Below are 21,450 nucleotides of genomic sequence, written 5' to 3' on the forward strand. Positions count from 1 at the left end.
AGAGTGTGAGTCACTGGGGGGAATATATCTGCCTCCCCAGCATGTTCTGCTTATGTCATAGTCTAGGTTGAGAACCCTGGGCAAAGTTGTTCTTGTCCCATCTGATTTGCAGATGTGCAGCATTTTCAGTAGAGCAGGGTCTGAGACTGCTCTGTAGGGCAGGCATACATCAACTCTCAGCAGCCTGCTTGATACTGAGCACATTGAAACGGCTTTCGGTCTTTCCGTGTGTGTCATGTTTGGAGGTCCTGGAGTCTCCCAGGCACAACCCTGTGTTTTCTCCAATTGCTACAGATGTCTGGTGAGATACAGACAGAAGGGTATATTGTATTCAATTAGTGGTCTGATAAGGGTAGAGTGCAGCAGAGGTATGACCACCCTGGGAGCACCCTGGTCTTTGATGTGATATCAAGATTTATGATGTGCACAATGCAGAATGTGTGTGTGTCACTACTATGGACACATAGTGATGAAAGTGTAGATTACTATCAACATGTGTTCCCAAGTCTCATAACACTGTGTTTGAGCTTAGAGGGGTACTATATATATATATATATATATATATATATATATATATATATATATATATATATATATATATATATATATATATCATAATTAGTAGGGAGACTTCATTGACAAAGGGGACAATGAGCCATTGCATGCTTTAAGGTTCAGTCCGTGAGTTTGGCACCAATCATTTGTGTGTGGCAGCTCCTTCCATAATATGCGACCATCATTGGGGGACTCTATATTAGTGCATCCAGTTATCAGTCATATGCAAACTTGGTAAACCACAGGCCATCTACCATTGCTTGATCCCAAGAAAGTAGTTGCAAACTGTTGAGGGCTCAGCACAGATCCTTGTGGTATTCTAATGGTAACTGGCTACTGCTGGAGTTGCAGTCCCCAACTTTGAGAGTGTGTGTTACGTCACTGAGCCTGTTGCCTATCTCTGTACTACTGTATGGCTTAATTCCCATATGGGAGAGCTTCACTATGACACATGAATAGGGGATAGTGTCAAAGGCCGTGGATAAGTCACCATAGGTGGTATGTCCTGTTATCCCTAATCCAGATCTGTGAGGTCAGTATCCAAGAAGGCCACATGGTTCAATAGCCCTTGACAGAGACATAATTATTAGGGTCAAGTGTGTTGAAGGTCACTTATGTCCCTGTGGATATAGTCCATGCTGATTTCTTCCCTAGCATTGCAGATAAGTGTTTTTAGGATGATAGTTATAATTCTGCCTGTTACCAGATTGATGTGCATTGCATAACACACAACAATTAATATTACATTTTGTACTGTGATTGATATATGTGTGGAAAAAGTACTGATGCACCAGGGTTACAGTGCTTGAGGGGTGGAAACAGATGGATGTATTGTAAATATGTGACATATTGTTAGATAGAACCCTCAGTTTGTAGTGTTTACACATGTAATTTCATATCATACCAAAAAAAGGACAATAAACAGCAGTGATACAGCATAATATAAATATTTCCATAGCATGAGAAGCAGGGGATTTGGACAACAGTTAGCATAGCAAGATACACACTTTTGTGTGTACATAAGCAGTGCACAGACATGAGACACATTGCTAAAGTCTGACAGTTAGTATTGAGTTTATGAAATACACCTGCTGCATAGCAGACTCTGTGGCAACATATGTCAATGCATTGATGCATTCTTTTTCTGTATCAGATGGTACTGGGTTTGAATACAGGTGTATCTAATACTTAAAAATACTTTTCATTGCAGACTGATAATGTAATATCATGAATTGTATATAAGAGATGTGTTATTGTGTGTCAACATAGCGCAGCGGGGTTAACTAGCATTGTGCAGAGGTAACTGCAGTCTAAAGGTTAGTATTGAGTCTCTGGAATACACCTGCTACTTAACTGACTCTGTGGCAGCATGTGTTAATGCAGTGATACATTCCTTGTTGGGGCCAGATGGTACTGGTTCAAAAACAACTGTATGTAATACTTTTAACTACTTTTGCTTTACCATTGCTAAGTGCCATCATGCAATGATGCATTAAAGAAAAGAAATGGGGAACATACATGACATTTCCTATTTTACTCATCATTCTTAAGTTTTTGCTGCTAACCACTGTGCAATGTTACTTAGTGGATGTGTGTGATATATAATAGTATTAATTGAATGCATCCTGCTTCTGCTTTTGACTGTCTGGGTCCATGGATGTTCACAGACAGGTGGAAGGGGGTGCACTTGCATCCCCCTGGATTTTGACTTAAAAATATGTTTGCTGAGTTGCTAATTGGTGCTTCCATTACTTAAATTTTAGAACTCTGAGCTCTACATTTTGAAAAACTCCACCATTTATTCATCAAATAACACACTGTTGATGTAGTATATCCAGCTCATGCATGCACGCATGCACGCATGACACCACGTATGTAAAGTCATTCCACACTTGTTCACAAAATTTAAAATAGCCATTCCGGTAAGAGAGAAGGTAAGGTCAATTTTGTTTGTGTGTGTGTGTGTGTGTGTGTGTGTGTGTGTGTGTGTGTGTGTGTGTGTGTGTGTGTGTGTGTTGTGTGGGTCTACTTCACTTGACCAAAATTTCACTTGATTGACACCCAATTGACCTAAATTTCATTTGACATAAAACTCATTTGACTAACACCCGTTTCACCGACAAGTAAGACATAGACTTGTTGTTGGTATTCCTTTACCTGTGACTTGTTTCTGATAAAAAGAATTACTGTAACTTATAGTGCTGACTGTTAGAATTCCAATAGTCATGTAGAATGTAGTGTAATTTGGCAAATGCATTGTGCTTTCCCAGTAGTAGTGGCAGCGTGTAGAGTACTGTAAGGCAAGTTAAAGGTATATGCCCTTTTCTCCACTGTAGTGCGATCCTGGAGTTAGTATAGATAATTGGGGAGGGGGGCAAAGCCACATGCAATGGGCAGTGTGGGTGGCGTAGCCCTTCACCTAGTTTGGTTGTACATTGTTCTGTTTCTATTAATAGAGTTAGTAAGTAGTTTTTAAGTTTTGGAAAGGGTTAGTTATTGGTGTTCTAAGTGTGCTTGTCTATGGTTTAAGATTTAGTATGTTCAAATTCATTATTGTAAGCTGTCTGTGAAATGGCTGTCAGTCAAATGAGTTTTAGGTGAAATTAAATTTAGGTCAGTTGAGTGTCGGTCAAATGGGGTGGCAGTCAAATGAAATTTAGGTCAAGTGAAGAGTGTGTGTGTGTGTGTGTGTGTGTGTGTGTGTGTGTGTGTGTGTGTGTGTGTGTGCGTGTGTGTGTATTGCTGTCCTGTGCGAGAGAAGGTAGGTGTCTTGGTGCGTGTGTATGTTTTTAAAATAATTTTCAACTATCCAGATTTAGCTTCATAGATTTGTTCTATTTACTGTAAAATTTGTAATATTTTGGCAATTCAGTGAGGACTGAAGTCACCAAATAATGACATATAGATTAGTTTGATTTCATATCTTTCAGAAAATGCATGCTAAGAGAAATCCTGTTATTCTAGCAACTAAGTTAAAATGAGCAATATTTAAAATATATCCCTATTTTGGGCCATTGTATTCCCCATTATTTTAATCATTGTCCAGATTTCTTTCTTAAGAGGTTGGGAGGTATGCAGGTATAGTATGTAATCTACTAGTTGGAGGGGTGCAGGTTAGTAAACTAACTTGATCAGGCTTGACCCTGAAACTTCATCACAGGAGAGAAGAGCCTGAATCATCTACACCAACTATCAGACTGCAGAAGGAACTGTGAGCTTTAGTGGAGACAAGAGCCCAAATCCTCTACTCTAACAAATCCTCTACTCTAACTACCAATAAACCAAAAAATCAATAATCCACAAACGACAATGAACCAAAGATGTAGTGGACTACCAAGGAAGATGAAACAAGATTATTTTGTAGTTAAAAACTCCTTTAATAATAGATGGTTAAGCGCTTTCGTTCACAAACAATTTGAACTTCATCTGAACAATTACACCCCTCCTGACAAACCTTTTATATCAAATATACTAATTATGTGATCAATCTCAATTATTTGAATGTTTTTTTTAAATCTACTTTCCAACCATAAAATATATATACTTGACTCCATACATATTCCAACTATACTTTAAAGTATCCTAAAACACATATATCACTATCAAATGACATAATGTCTTAATTTTAAAAAAGGTGCTAAATAGCAACTCTCATTAAGACAAGGATATAAAGTAGCATTTAATCTGTTTTGCCACTGTGTTTCTTTGACATTTAAATGTTCTTCTGTCACTTTGCCCTGCATATCCTTCCTGATGGACTCTAACACAAAAAACTTAAATGTGTGGGAACTGTGTTTGGAAATATGCTTGTATAAGGCATTAGTATGTTTACCATTTTTTATATCTAAGAAATGTTTATACATATGATCCTTAAGTCTCCTAGACATTTTTCCCACATAATAGCTGGGACATTAGTTACACAGTGCTACATATATTATGTTGCTAGTATTGCAATTATAATAACCCTTAATCTTATATCTAACATTCTGTATTATGACATGCTCTCCTATTAGAGTATGTTTGTACTGTTTGCAGGCTCCACCCATGTACGTACCAATTTTATTATTATTTTTTATAGATGTTTCCCTGGAGGCTTTTTCCAGCAATTATTTAATGGTCATATCATTTCTATATACTATTCTAGGTTTAGGTCCCAATTTATCCAATATATTTGGATCAGTATGAATTATACACCAGTTTCTCAAAATAATGTTAATTATGTAGGTCATGTCCAAATTGTATGTAGTGATAAAAACCCTACTGGACCAATCTAAACTATCATCTGAGACCACTTACAACACTGCTCCTGTATCCAAAATTGGTTGATAAATACCCAATTCTCTCTTTCTCTTTACCTCACTTAAGATGTCCATTATATACCCTTCAGGATAACCTCGAGCTATGAACATCATGACCACTGTCTGGCACTCATCATAAAATGAACTGTTGTCAGATATCATCCTTGCCAGACTAATAAACTGGCATTTAACCACTGACTTCTTTTGATGTTGTGAGTGGTTACTCGTATAATGGAGGTATGAGTTGGAGAATGTGGGTTTCCGGTGTATATTGGACACGTACCTCTTTTCAACTATATTTTTGCTAATCTCAACCTCCAAAAATACAATTTGGTCTATATGAAATGTATTGGGGAAAGAAAAAAATTATTCCGTGTTGTTAACATATATAAGGAATTCTTTTAACTTCATTTCAGATCCATTCCACAATAGGATCATCCAAAAACCTTATATACATGCTAAAATATTTAGCATGACAACTGTTGAATATATATCTTTCCTCCCATTGTGCCATTATATAATTAGCAAACATGGGAGCCCATGGCTACTCCAGTGTTTTGACAAAAAAAAATGGCCTTCATAATATAAAAAAAAATATTTTTTAACACTAATTCCATTAAGGTGCACATTGCATAAACATCATATCTATCAGATTGCCCATTTTCTTGCAATTGTTCCTCAAACCAATTTATTCTGGTGTCATGCGGGATCACAGAAAACAAATCATGCACGTCCAAAGTGACAAAAATTACATCCTTATTAAATGGAATCTCACTAATTAATTTTAAAAAATGCCATGAGTCTTTGCAAATCTGTTAATAGCTAAACCACTTTTTAATTTCTCATCTAAAATTGTAGCTATAAAATATGTTTTTGACTTTTTCACATCAACTACGGGGTGAAATGGGGGGGGGTCATTGAGATCCTTGTGTATTTTTGGAACTCCAGATGTACTAGCAATGGCTGGCTGATCATTATACATAAATTCAAAGTCACTCTTAGATATACTTCCTTCCAATAACATATCTTGTAAACACAATTCTATTTTAGAGTAAGCTATATGAATTTCATTTCTTGAAACAATTTCGTATACTTCAGACATTAGCAAACCATGCATTTTACTTTTATACTCAATTTGGTTCATAACAACCACCCTGACCCCCTTATTGCATTTCATCAACCATATCCCCTTGTCAGCTACTAAATCATTAAGCAAACGTTTACTTCTAGTCAAGTTACTACACCTTGGCTTCATTTGGAATTTACATACATTCTAATATGCTCACAGCATTTTTCAAACTTCTGTAATGTCAGCTGGAAGACGGATTAAATGTGCTAGGTCTCTGCATCATTCTTGTATTTGAACTCACAACATTATCTCTAAACCAGAGGTCTAAATTTAATTTTCATATAAACAGTTTTAACTCAACTATTGTTTTGGTAATTTCAGCCCTTTTCCCAGGTACAAAGGTTAACCCCTTGGAAAGTAAGTCTGCATGTGCTACAATCACAGTTTTACTTGAGAAATTATAAATGCAGAAATCTTGAGCGGTATTTTCAACATCAGTGACTAATTAAGTATCTTGTGATGTAAAATAATCCTCTAACACTATTGTTGATAACACTGATAATGTTTCTTTGGTCTCGCACCCTGAGCTGCATAGCCATTCTGAGATATACTCTCATAGTTCCTCTGTGGTTGACTGCACTGCTGATAATTGTGGATTCTCTATGATCTCCTCACTCCTTACCCCTCTATAGGGCTGGTGTGTTCCTATTGTACATGATTCTGGCGACTGTATCTAGTTGAATCCTCTCTCTTACTCTGACTGGATGAAACACTGTTGTTATAGAAACCAGGTGGTTTTGGGTATACTTTACCATTTCAAAGTCAGATAAATCTCTTTTCAGTTTATTTAATTTATGTTGTAATAGTTGTTCACAATTAGTGTTCATTTGCTTAAAAACTTTGACATAATTTATTTCATAATAACCAAACAAAAGGTCATCTTTAAATTGTTTATTCAACATATCCATTCTCTTTGACTATTGTTGCATGTCTAATACATTGTGTTGAATAATTTAACACAGTATCTCAATTCCAGCCCTGTTGAATATCTGTTGTAATTCTTTTAACATATTTGCGTTACATCCCACTGGTCCATTAGGGTAACGCCACATTCTGAGATCCTTCGGTACACAATTACAGTCAATTTTTTTTGTAAGTAGACATTCTCTAGTTGAATCTTTTTATATTTTAGTAGCAGTTTCTTGAATTCCTTGATTTTGTCACCCAGACGTAACTGTGTACCAGTGCTATTTACTTGAAATCATCATCATCATCATCCCCTTTTTCCCATTTACATGGTGGTCGGGGTATCGTATTAACTGTCACCAACTCTCTTGATTCAGTGCCACTCTCCTGCCTTCTTCAACACTCATGCCTGATTGTCGCAGATCTTCTTTCACACAATCCATCCACCTCTTTGCTGGATGCCCTCGCTTCCTCTTACCTTCTTCCTGTCTGCCCCAAATCTCCCTCACCAGATTGTCTTCTGCTTTTCTACACATGTGCCCATACCATCGTAATCTGTTTTCTTTGATTTTTTCTGCAATTGGAGCTACTTTGGCTTCTGCTCTTATGTCCTCATTTCTTCGCCTGTCCCACAGTGTGCATCCTACCACCTTTTTCAGGCACTTCATTTCCATCACCTCTAGCTTCTTCAACTGTTCTGCCTTTACTGCCCAGGTTTCTGTACCATACAGCAGTACTGGTCGCACCACTGTCTTGTACACCTTACTTTTCAGCTTCTTTGGCATTCTTCTGTCACATACTACACCTGATACTCTATGCCAGTTGGCTGCACCCCTCTGATTCTAGCTATGACCTCTTCATTCAGACTACCCTTCTCCTCAACCACCCCTCCCAGATACTTGAAGCTGTTTACCTGTTCCACTATCTTCCCATCTATCTCTATTCTCAGCTTCTTCTGATTTCCCCAATCTGCTGCCATTACCACTGTCTTATCTGTGCTTAGTTTCATCCCATGTGCCTTCAGATTTGCATTCCATTCTCCTATCCTTTGCTGAAGTTCTAGATCCGAGTCTGCCTGTACTGCCACATCGTCTGCATACAGCAGCTTTGTTGCTCTGACCCCTCCAACCTGTTTGCTGATGTAGTCCATTACCAGTATGAACAGCAGTGGGCTCAGAGCTGAACCCTGGTGTACACCCACTCCCACTGGGAACCCCTCAGTGAGGCCAAACACTGTTCATACTTGAGTCACTGGGTCCTTGTACATAGCCTGTACTAATTCTACCAATGTTTCTGGGACTTCAAACCACCGCAGTACTGCCCAGATCAGCTTTCTTGGGACCTTGTCATATGCTTTCTCCAAGTCTAGGAAAGCCCAGTTTGACTTCCTCCACTTCTCTAGTTTCTTCTCAAGTATCTGTCTCAATGCAAACATTGGGTCAATTGTGCTGCATCCTGATCTGAATCCAAACTGTTCATCTCCCATCTTACATTCTACTATTCTGCGTATCCATTTATCATCACCCTCTCCAGAACTTTCATGCAATGTGGTAGGAGTTTGATGCGTCTGTACTGTCCACAGTTGTGGATGTCCCCTTTGTTCTTGTACACTGGCATGAGTATGCTTATTCTCCAGTCATCTGGAATACGCCTTTCTCTCTACACTGCAACTAGTACCCTCAGGAGCCATTTCTCCCCTAGCTCACCCAGCATCTTTATCATATCTGCTGTGACCTCATCTGAGCCTGCTGCTTTCCCTGACTTCATTTTCCTTAGTGCTGCTCTTACTTCATCTAAGCTGGGCTCCTCTTCTAATCTCATTGTAGGCTGTTTCTGGGGCAGTACCGCTTCTGTGGGGTTTTCTTCATTCAGAAGCTGCTAGAAATACTCCTTCCATCTGCCTTTGATGTCCTGTGGGCTAGTAAGCAGGTTGTTGCTGGAATCCCTTATGAAGGGTGTCTGACTATCTTCTTTATCTTTCTGTCTTTGCCTTGTAGCCTGATATAGTTTCTTTGTGGCACTTTCCAGAAACTAATAGAGTGGCTCTCATGCCCTATTCTTTGCTATTGCAGCTTCTTTCTTAGTTTCTTTGTTAGCCAACCAGTAGTCCTTCCTAGCTTGGTCAGTCTTTTCAATCTCCCACTTCTTCCTGCACTCCTTCTTTCTTTTGATTACTTCCTGCACTTCTGCATTCCACCACCAGCTTTCCTTATGTACCTTATTTCCATACCTGGCTCGGCCACATATCTTTTCTGTAGTCCTAACACATGCTGTTTTTAGGTGCTGCCACTCTTCTTCAACTCCACCTATTTCCTCCTCTTCTTGGGGTGCTAGAGCCCTGAGTAATTCCTTGAACTATTTACTTGAAAATCACTGTTAATAGATAGATTGAAATCGCAATTTTTCCACATGGTAAACTATGAGTCAGTAAAGGATTCACTACAAGCTGAATCACTTACCAGACCAGTAGGTTAAGTGAGGGATAAACCCACCTTATTATTCACAGTCTTAATACTCTGGGAAACTTGAGTGCTATTACCCCAAGCATTAGGCTCCCTTTGAATTTATTGAATTAGCTGAGTCAGTTCAGCCGAGTTAGATGCATTTTCCATCATTTATTTTCACCCCAGGGGCAAGCTGATCACAAACAACCAGACTGGAGAAGGAATTGTGAGCTTCAGTGGAGACAAGAGCACGTATACTCTACTACACCAATTACCAGACTGTTGAAGAACTTGTGAGCTTCGGTGGAGATTAGAACCTGAATCCTCTGCACCAACTACTAGACTGCTGAAAGAATTGTGAGTCTGAGTTTCAGTAAATTTTCAGGGAATTATGAGTTTCAGTGCATTTTCATGGAATTGTGAGTTTCAAGGGAAGAGAAGTTTACTGTTGCTCAAGCTAAGTCTGTTTACAATGTGCATCTAACTGTTTTGTTTAGCAAATGGTAGTCACTGTTTGCACTATAGAATTTAAAATCAGTGTTAGTAGCATAATCGCCTTTGTTGCAGAAGGCTGTAGATTCTACTCCCACACCATGCAGATGTAGTGCTGGTATTGCAGTGCCCTTTCAATTGCTGATTACTTGGTGTATTTTAAGGGGGATAGGGGTTCTGCACTTCTGACTATGCTCTGCTTTGTTTGAGATGGGTATTAACTATGAACTTGTCGGTTTGTCAGTCATTCCCTATTGTAATATTACCAGCTTACCAACTTTTTAATGTAACATTGGCAATTTAATTATTCAATGGCAGCAGCACTAAATTTGTACATACAGCACAGAAATATAAAGATGTTTCTGAGCAGCAACCTCTTCCTTAGATACAGTTCTCTTTAATGTGGAATTATTCAGATGACTTTTAATTCGCAGAGATTATACTTCTTGACTGATATTGGTGGATTGTAATGACAGATGTCTGAGTGGCCTTATATGGTTGAAATTTTCTGAAATGGGTAGTTTTGTCATAATTGGTTCATACATTTTGTTTCATTGCTTATTGAAAGAATGTTCAAAACTACAAATTTAAATCACATTCTAATAAGTGGTGTTGTATTATACAAGGAATATAATTTAATACAATCAAGAAGGTGAATTAAAAAACACATACATGTATGCATGGCCCTAAAAATATGTGCAAAGAGTCTATCTGAAAACAGCCCAAAGGTAAACTTAATCCTCCACTGCCCAGATGCATTTTCTTTGAATGTGAGTTTTAATGCCCTTTTAATGAATGTGAGTTTCAAGGGCAGGGAAGTTTACTGCTCATGCCAAGTCTATTTTCATTGTGAGACTGTATTGTTTGTTTAGCAAATGGCTATCAGTGTTAGTGCTATTTCATTTCACTATCTGTAATCATTGTAGAAGTAAATAAGAAAGCAGTGTGCACACTGACATATTTGAACATTGTTTAAAGTAAATGGGGACAAACAGACAAGTAATGGAACATTTGATATCTTCAAGATATATCTTAACAGAGAAGTACTTCATAGGTTCATAGGTTAGTACTAGGCTTACTGCCCTGGTGAGCCATTTTAAGCCTAGCCAATTATCCCCTGTGAGATTCAAACCCTGTACCTTGTGTTTGCAAGTTAAACACCTTAGCCATTAGGCCACCCTCCCAACCCAAATAAACCACCTCTGCAAGGCTCGAACCCAGGACCATGCATACCATACACAAAGTGAAGGTATATTTCCATTTGGTCAGCTAAATACTGCATAAGCTGGAATGCATTTAAGAAATATCTGTATCATAGCCTTTTACACTTGTATCAGTATGCATTAGTAAGAAGTGTAGAAAAACCTGTTGACTCCAAGAAAGGCTATCCTTCCAGTAGGTTCCTCTATTCAGGAGAACGTGGAATACCAGTACTTTTCCAGAAAGCACAGAGAAAACTTCCAAAACATAAACTAATTTATTCACATGGAAGAATACAAAACAGATAGATTGAGCGCTTTCATCTCCACTTGGGAGACTTCATCAGAATCAGCATTACAAAGTAATGTACACATTTTATACCAAGCCACATCAATTTTCATTGGCCAATCAATTCATTCAAAAATAATTTAACACTTAAAAGACAGAGTACATTTTAACAGTGCTTAATTCCATAAAAATATGTTATAAATATGTAGAATCTAATGAAATTATAATGAAACATTTCTTTTTTTTCAAGCATCCAACCTCAAAAGAACAGATTCATAAATTAATATATACACTAATCCAGGAATATTGAATAAGTATTGATTTTTATATATTTTAACATGCTTTTTAACACAAATAGATATATTTATACACTTTTTAACAAAAAGGTATATACATACATGCTGCTATTTTTAATCATACTCATATTTATATATTTATACTTATTTTTTTATATAATATACTTTTTGGACCTTTGTAATTGTTTCTTTTTTAACAGTACTAGGAACCTGTATTTCATTATCATCTGCACACTAAAATAAATGTTTCATTATAATTTCATTAGATTCTACATATTTTTAACATATTTTTATGGTATTATGCACTGTTAAAATGTACTCAGTATTTTAAGTGTTAAATTATTTTTGAATGAATTGGTTGGCCAATGAAAATTGATGTGGCTTGGTATAGAATGTGTACAGTTACTTTGTAATGCTGATTCTGATGAAGTCTTCCGAGTGGAGATGAAAGTGTTCAATCTATCTGTTTTTTATTTTTTCGTGTGATTAAATTAATTTATGTTTTGGAAGTTTTCTGTGCACTTTCTGGAAAAGTACTGTCATTCCACGTTCCCCTGAATAGCGGAACCTAGTGGAGGGATAGTCTTTATTTGAGTCAACAGGTTTTTCTGTGTTGCTTGGTTTTGTGTTCTGTGGTTTTTGCACTTGTGATTCTTAGAAGTGTACTGATGGCATGGACATGTTTGCCAAACCATTTCAGAGGTATACAAGACTGTCAATGCATGAAAATGGAATGCTGTGTGATAAATATATACAAATGTTTCAGGATTGTTCCTTTAATAAAACTTTTAGCATTTTAAAGAGGGTTTGTTAGCAAATTGTGTCATTTTTCCTGTTCTTTTTGGGAGGGGCATAGGTGAGTTATTGTTATGGCAGAAACAAGGGTATGTTGCCCTATTAGTGTGATACAGGGATATGCCACTCATTTCTGTTATTACATAATACACTCCAGGTTCAAGATTTACCTTGTACATGCAGCAGTTGACATGTTTCTGTCTATGTAGACTCCTTTATGTGGCTGTATTCCAAAAGTTTTGCAATATGCAGGACAAACCAGCATGGAGTCAACACTGATGCTTTATAGCTTATTGAATAGCTACACCATGTTGGATTGATTGATTAGCATGTAGTTCAGCTGTTTGTGCTGTAATTAGCATACCTCTGTGTTTTACCTGGTTTGCATGGGAGTGTGCGCCTCGACACGGCACTTACTGAATCTAAAACTTTACGCAGCCATCTGCGCATTGCAACACAATGAAAAATTACCATCTAGGCTTTATTGAATTGCCTCAAGAGTCCCTGCAAATAGCTACAGGGTGATGCTATGGTTAACTGATTCCATATCAGACAATTCTCAACGAGTCTTTGAATTATCCTCCTAGCAGTGAGGAAAATATGGCAGTTGAAGCCTTTATTTTGAACAGCTACATATGCTGCAATTTCTCATTTGTATTTCAGCTATACTTTTCAATATGGGTAAAGATGAATTTATACTGAACATGGTGCTTGCTTTGATAAATCAAAGTATACTTTTTAACAGTGATAACTATTCATTGTACAAATTTTATTGATAAATAAAATTCTGTTCCCAGATGTATAGAAAAACTATACTGATATAACATAAGATGGAGATAACAACAAGAGTGAGGATTAGAGAGAGACCTTAGAAAACAAATGAGTCAAAGAAATGGACAGAAGAAGAAATTCAAAAGATTCTCAAATTACCAGTGATAGAAAAGTCAGAGAGTGAATGAAGCAGCCTATTAGTGATAGGTTATAAATTTACTGAATGTATCAGAGTCTGTATTGATTTTAGAATACCAAGTAGCATTTCAATATTTTTGTGTTATCTCATGCTCAGAACTTACAAATTGATTGTGAAACTAGGAAAATCAAGGTAGTTAACATTAGACTTAAAATGGGTATTAACAGACACTGTTTTGCACCTCTGCCAAAGTTTGCCAAACAGTTATAAGCCTTGGAGACCAGGCATCCAGAAGGTATAGGATTAGAAGAAGAACAAACACAAGACAAGTTGCAAAGGTCCTAAACATTAGTTCTGAAGCTGTTATCATGAAATGAGAGCAAGGTTGTTACAGCTGGGAAAGGAAGAAAAGACCTAACAACTGCTGGGATTTATATGTGCATGCATGGGGAATTTGGAGTAAACCTATGACACAGAATAACAGAATACTGAAAACACAAGTCGTCTAATGCTATTTCCAGCTTACTGTGTATATGTTCTTGAAATTTAGACTTAAGCTGTAGAAATTGTTCACCTGAGATAGTAGAGCTCAGTTTAGTTTTGCCCGTCTGGACACATTACTATCACTCTTGCTTTCAGTCTCCTTATTCTATAACTACAGTAGACTGTCTGCTAATGCATCGAATTAAACTTGTGTAAAATGTTTAGAAACATCCAATTGAAGAGGGAGAAAACATTCTTCATACCGGTGGGTGCCCATCCACACAGCTATAGACCAATATTACTGCTAAACCTGGAAGTAAAAATCTTTGCCAAAAATTCTGGCAAACAGATTATGTAATATCATACCTAAGATAGCATCTAACATGCATTAGAGCTTTATTAAGAGTAGGCATTCAGGACCTGATGTAAGAAGATTATGCCCTAACATATAAAGTTATGTTATGAGTGAAACATCCATGCCATAGCTGTGTGTGGAATTTCAAAAGATATTCTGGTCAATAAGCTGGACATTTTTTATGGAATACCATACAGGTGTTATACTTCCTAGAGTGATATATAAAGAATGTAAAATTTTATAGAGCACACCAAGTGCATATACAGTCGCTAATGGTGTCAAATCAGCACCCTTATATCTAATGGAAGTGAAATGACAGAGATATCCTTTCTCGTCTATGCACTTTGCCCTAGATGTGGAACCTTTAATACAATGCTTTCAGCAATACCTACACCATACAGGTAGAAATGTGCCAGGAATTAGGACAGTTACTTGAATATGGTTTGGGGATGATGCAGTTATATGGCTCTATAATGCTCACGGGTTGATTATTGATATCAGGGAGGACTTAAGTAGTAATGAACAAATGCTGGGTCTGAAAGTTATTATTTCTAAGACAGTTTTGTACCCCCTCAGTAATGACAAGATTAAAGAATGTATATTGAAGAGAAAAGTAAGAGATGGAGAACCTTGGGGATTCCTGTTCAAGATTAACGCCAGAATAATTAGAATGTGCCTACTGCCTGAGTATCTTTTCTTGGTAAGATATTTGCCACAAATTAAATGCACCAAATATCCATCTAAAATACAAAAAATATTTAAGCATTTTCCATTGCAGGCCAAATCATCAAGGTTAAGTAAAATGCAATTGTTTGCAAAGACCAGAAAAGAAAGCCATGGCATACCTGGTTTGGTGATTTCTTAGCAGCAGTATTACTGTGGCAATATAGGAGGAGTAGGGCTAAAGAAAAAATGATACAGTATGCTACAGAAATTTGTAATAAATGTCATGCAAGAAATAGCCTCTATACAGCAGAAGACAGCAGTGGATTCAAAAGCACTGTCCATTAAGGCTTAGGAAAGAGGGAAGGTGATATGGGGATCAAGAGAATGTAAAGTGGCTAAAAGATGATATATTTGAAAGAATGGGCAAATACAGGGATTTATTATATAAAAGACTTAATACAAAAAGAGGCAGGAGAAATCCTATCCATCCAGATGCTGCAATGGAAAATAGGTAAGGGTAGGTTAGCATAGTGGCAATACCTCCAGTTATGAAGTGACACTCAGAAATTTGGGTAATAAAAAAAGAAGGAAATGTCAAAAAAGATAATAGGAGTACAACAATTTGTTCATTCCAAATTTACCAATAAAGACATTTTATTCACTTCTTATAGACACAATGGGAGACCAAATGGACCAATTAAAGAAAGCATGAGGATTGGCGAGAGGTGACAGGATTAAAAAGAAGAGTTGGTGGAGAATATTATATCAGACCATAGGTGTCAGTGCTCCTGCCATTAGGGCATTTACACTATTTAAGATGGTATATAGAGGGCCTCTAACACTAGTTAAGTTGAAAGAAAGAGAGACAATTTCAATCGACAATTACTGAAGATGTGGGGAAACAAGAGCAGGGTACCTGCATATGATATGGCAGTGTCAAGCAGTACAGATGCTTTAGAAGAAGTCAATGGAAGCAGTTAGAATGACCACATATATACATTTACCAAACAGCAGGGACATTTATTTTTTTGGTTATTCGGTATTCAGATGGGCATGAGGAAAGTGGAAAAAGTCGGTCAGACCTGGATTTCACACACATCCAATGGTTATAGGAATTATACTTAAGACTCTTCAAATTACAGGGAAATTGTGGGGGTGTTTGTTTTATCACCAGCTTTACCATGTTTAAAATGTTCAAGCTGATATTTCTTTTATTGGGTTGAAATTTATAGAGCTGTTTTTTGTTTGCTTGTTTGCTTGTTTTTTCTTTATGGGATGAGCTCCATTCCTGGGATTGAATGTATTTAGATTTTTTGTTAATAGTTTTAATAAAGTTTAAAAATAAAATTCAGCATACCATCATAATTTAATAAACAAAAATGAATACTAAGCAAGGTTTATTGAAGAAGAATATTGCCCTGCAGTAGATACAAGTTAGCTTATTTACCACGGCATCAGTTATGCAGTGCAGTGCCAATCAGTGAATAATTAATGTTAAAGATGCTGAATCTCACCTGTTTTAATCAGTAAGCCCAAAATTATACACAGCAGAATAGTCTGATGAACGTTAGAACAAATAACCAATATCAAAACAGTACCTGGACACATAAGTGTGGGTGTGATAAGCTTTGAAATTTCATAGAACAATTTCGATACTAAATGATGATGAGAAGAAACTAACAGTAACAAAGATATTAGAACTGTTTTTTTTTTCTTCCTACTTTATATTGAGCATATTTCATGCAAGGAGTAAGACAGTCAATAAGCTTATGGCTGGACTAAGTTTTATTAAAGTAGGTAACATGTTCTCCCTGCAGCCACCCCTTATGTTATCATAGGTTATAGAAACGAGGTTTTAAATCAGCACCAACAGCCAAAGCTACTGCCCCAGATATTTTAACACCTAATGTCTATATCTCATTGTTCCACTATTAATTAAATATAATTACAAATCGTGAATGATGTAAATGTCATTGATATCCTCTTTCCCTCCACTACTCAAGCAATCATTGTTTTCTTACTTAACATTGCTATGTATCAACAGTGTGTGGAGAGTTTTAAGCCAGTTTCATTATTCAGTATTAAAAGCAAGCTGTTAACTAAACTCTGAGTCAGACACACTTATTAATTAGTTCCTCAGCTAACTGAAAACCATAAGGCTGGATTGGTTGCAGTGGGGCCAGGGGCCTATACATGTTTAATCACAAACTCATCAAAATAAAGCCATTTCAGCAATGGTAGGTTTTTTTAGTAAAATCTAAGCAGAAGCTGTCATTGAAGAAGGAATAATTTGAACAGCATATCAAATTGGGATTGGGATGGGAGTTTGGATAAGCGATTCTTAAAGAAGCAATGGGATGATATATGCATGTCTCACAAATATGCAACAAAGTCTGGAAGATTTGGGATTTTTGCCTGGAAATGTTTGCATATATATTTCTATACTCCAAGTAGACTCCAGGCAATTTTTCCTCAGGCAGACAGCAAATGTTAGAAGTGTGACTGAGAAGAAATAGATAATTGGGAACATATTGTTTGAGACTGTAGTGAATTGGCAGACTTTAAGTATTCCCTGCTGGATGCACTGTCAGAAATGCTGGGTGGGAAGATTGGTCTGACAAGGGAGATGACTTTTCTGTGCTCTGATACAGAATTGGAATTGCCTAGGCTTTGTCTTATAATGGCAGCTGCCAAAAAACAATTTGTTTGAAAACAATTATGTATTTATTGCAGAGTACAAAAGGCTACAAGTATCTTATTTATTATCTTATTTGCATTTTGTTTGGCATTAATCAGTTACTCTCAGTGATATATCTATACACATCTATATATATCTATCCATTATATATATATATATATATATATATATATATATATATATATATATATATATATATATGTATATATATGTATACATCGCATGGTTTAATGGAATAGAATCATTTTAATCAGGTTACGCTACCGATAAATGTAATGAATATCTTATTCAATTCCCAAATTATTTCTTAGAAGATTTTGTTATATTAGATCTTTGAACTAACTGCAAATGGAACCACCTATATCAAGCTGGAACATATATTTACTCTCCTACCTGACACATTTAGCTCGAATTTTACTCTCCTCTCCACCAGACATTCCTCAGGAAATACTCTAAACACTATATCCCATCCTTCAAAAGGGAACAGGTCCTCAATGCACTTTCCAAGACTAAGAACACTGATTCAGTGGGACCTAATATTATCCCAGGATGCCTCCTTAATAGAATGAAATGTGACATATCAGGACCGCTAGATTCACCATTTAACCGTAGACTTCACATAGGTTTCATGTCAAAGAAGTGATGCACTGTGATTATTAGCGTTCTGCACAAGATCAGGCCATTTACAAACTTGAATAACTACAGATCCATGAGTCTGTCTAGTTTTAAATGCAAAGCCATGTAAAGAATTATCATTAAAATGATAAACAATGACATAGGAAACCTTCAGACTCTGAATCTTACCCAGTTTGCTTTCATCAAGGTGAGGGCATGACTACTCAACCTGGTGGACTTCTTTAATAAGGTCACCAAAGCAATAGACAAAGACAGAATGGCACATACTACCTACCTTGACCTTGAAAAAGCATTCAACACAATACCAGACTCAAGTATTGTAGGCAAACTCACAAAATTACATAAAAAATCCCCAATGTCACCAACCAGATAACCAGCTGGCTAACAGATAGGATCCAAAAAGTTAGGATAGGGGAGTCTAGCTCCACAGAGAAACCAGTCACTTGCAGATTCCATCAAGGCTTAGTGCTAGGACTGCCCATTTTTGACATCTACTTCTCTGAAGTCAGTGCCAATATCAAGGGCCTCTGGCTAACAAACCTTGATGAAAAATTGCAAAATAGATACAGTCATAGAATCCCTCAGTGACTTAAATATTGCCCGTGAAGGCCTGAGGCAGACTAATAATTGATGCAAGAGTCATGATGTAAAACTCTGTGCCAGGAAATGCATAATAGTGTCCTTTAGACAGCTACTTCAGTAAACTACCACATTAATAACACACCCTAAGAGGACCCAGTCATCAATGATCTGGGAACACATGTTGGCAGCAGCCTGGCCTTTGGCCATCATGTAGTAAGAAATCCATTCTATGTTGTACAACATATAAGTCAAGGAATGGTACCTTGGTCAAAGGATGGCATTGTCTTCTGTACTCAGCCCTTATCAGACCAATCATTGAGTATAATGCTCCCTTCAGAATGTACCTGGCCATGAATATGCAACAACTGGAACATCCAAAATGGTTCCTCACAAAAGAATACACAATATAAACAATATGTCCTACATGGACCACATCAAAGTACTGTCCCTGTTCTCAGTCTCTTACAGACTCCCTGAGATGATCTATGCCTGGCCTTCAGAGCATCCTCTGTTTCATCTCTGGCGGATCTGTTGCACATCTGCAAAACAAATAGAATCAAAATTACCTTATCTAGGGACATAAACCTCATCTACAACATAAATAGGACATGTTGTAGAGACAGGTATCTGTCCCAAAGACAACCACTTCTCTTGAAGCAGAGTTTTTCCTTAATCCAATTCTGGCATAACTTGGACCAGTTAATAGGGAATCTGAAATTTACCCTGGTCTGACCCCTATGTCTCTAACAGACAGATACAACCTGTGAATGCTTGATCAGTCATATTAAAGCCTCCATCTATCCATTCATCCATCAATCCATCCATCTACAACTTCTTTTTCCATTTGTGCACATGGGGTCTGAGTGTCACTTCAACCATATGTTATCACAACTTGTCAGACACATTTTGAAAGTATGGCTAGGCTTAAAGAAAACATTACTATCATTATCCTAATAATCGCCTATGGACCTTTTATAATAATTAATTTGTGCAATATCATTTTACATGTTGGATAATGTGCATACTAAGTATTTACATTTTATATAGCCAGTTTATCAAATGCTTTCTATTTTTCAGATTTACTAACACTTTATTACTTTTCTTGTTGTTAGTTTACATTTGGGTTTTGTTTCAAATATGTTTAACAGAGCATGCAAATGCAATACAGACGGCAATGTTATTCTCTGTTAATAATGACTCATCCACAAACAAAAAAAATCTTACAGTGATAAGCATTGTTTTGTAAAATAAATCCTCAATCATTTCATCCTTCTTAGAGGAATGTGTTAAGATTTCCATTGTTATAGCAAATAAGATGGGTGAAAAATGGGGGTCTATCAGAAACCCGAAAAGGCTAAATCCTGAATGTATGTACATCGACACATAAAGGTTGATGTACATACAAAGCAAAACGCGTAAACAGCGAAAATCAAAACGCTGAACATGTTTCGTAATCAAAATGCATCAAACAGGTAAGCAAAATAAAAAATAAACATTAATTTAATACACTTTTGCAGGGGGGAAAGCACCCCTGTACACCCCTATTTAAATATACCAACTCTGAGACCACACTGCAGTGGGGATAAGGACATATTTCCTTATCCCCACCATCATGCTGCTGGCTAAAAGACATGTTCAGCGTTTTGAATTTCGCCGTTTACATGTTTCGCTCTGTACATACATTGACCTTTATTTGTCGATGTACATATATTCGACATTTAGCTTTTCGTGTTTCTAATATGTAACTGAAAAATGGATACCTTATTTGGTGCCTTTAAAACCCACATTCCTATATTACCATAAATTAAAATTTGTCATATAATTGTTTTACTACATTTAGCTAGTAGTTATGAAAACCAATTATCACCAAGACTTTTAATATTTATTGCTTAGTTCAAAAGTCAAAAGGCTTCTGAGTATCTAAGCAAAATACACATATACATGGATTGTTAATATTAATATAGTCAATTAACTTTATTTAGTGTAACTGGACCTGAACTCTGTTTTAGTGAACCTTTTGTACATCTGCAAAACAAATAGTATAAGAACTACTAGGTCAAAAGACCTAAATTTTGTTTGTGACATAAATAGAACATGCTGGAGAGATGGATGTGTTTCTCAGAGAATTCCCATTCTCTGGAACAAGCTTTCAACCATGTCAGGCAGAGCTCCTCTCTAATCCTATTGAAGCACAACTTGGATTAATGGGTGAAAAATCAGAAATTTACCACTGGTTGGGTGCCTATGGCTCTGACAGACAGAGGCAGTCAGTAAATTACCCCTATATAAATCAAATTTGTGGGTCACATTTGGATTGCATAGCTAGGCTTATAAGGGCCCCAGAGGTCATTGACCTAGTATACACCTATGAACCCAGATGATAAAACAGTCTAATATTACACAACTAAAAATTGTTTGGCTAATCCATTCTCCATTAAAATTAACTTTATGCAATTCTGCAAAACGGAATATCATTTATTTCTGTTCCTTTCATATATTGGATATTTCAATGCATGTACTGGCAAATGATTTGACACACAAAAAATTTAACTGCAATACTACCTAATGATATAATAGTATTTCCTTTTAAACAATTAAGCCAATAAAGTAAAACACTCATTCTCAAGCATTCCAACTACATTAAATCTACCAATGAATTGTGCTCTGAAGGAGATTAGTCATACAGAAACCCATTTAAATTTGAACTATATATTATG

Source organism: Protopterus annectens, chromosome 5.part1 (assembly GCF_019279795.1).
Source record: "Protopterus annectens isolate FY-2018-M chromosome 5.part1, PAN1.0, whole genome shotgun sequence".
NCBI classification, from domain to species: Eukaryota; Metazoa; Chordata; order Ceratodontiformes; family Protopteridae; genus Protopterus; species Protopterus annectens.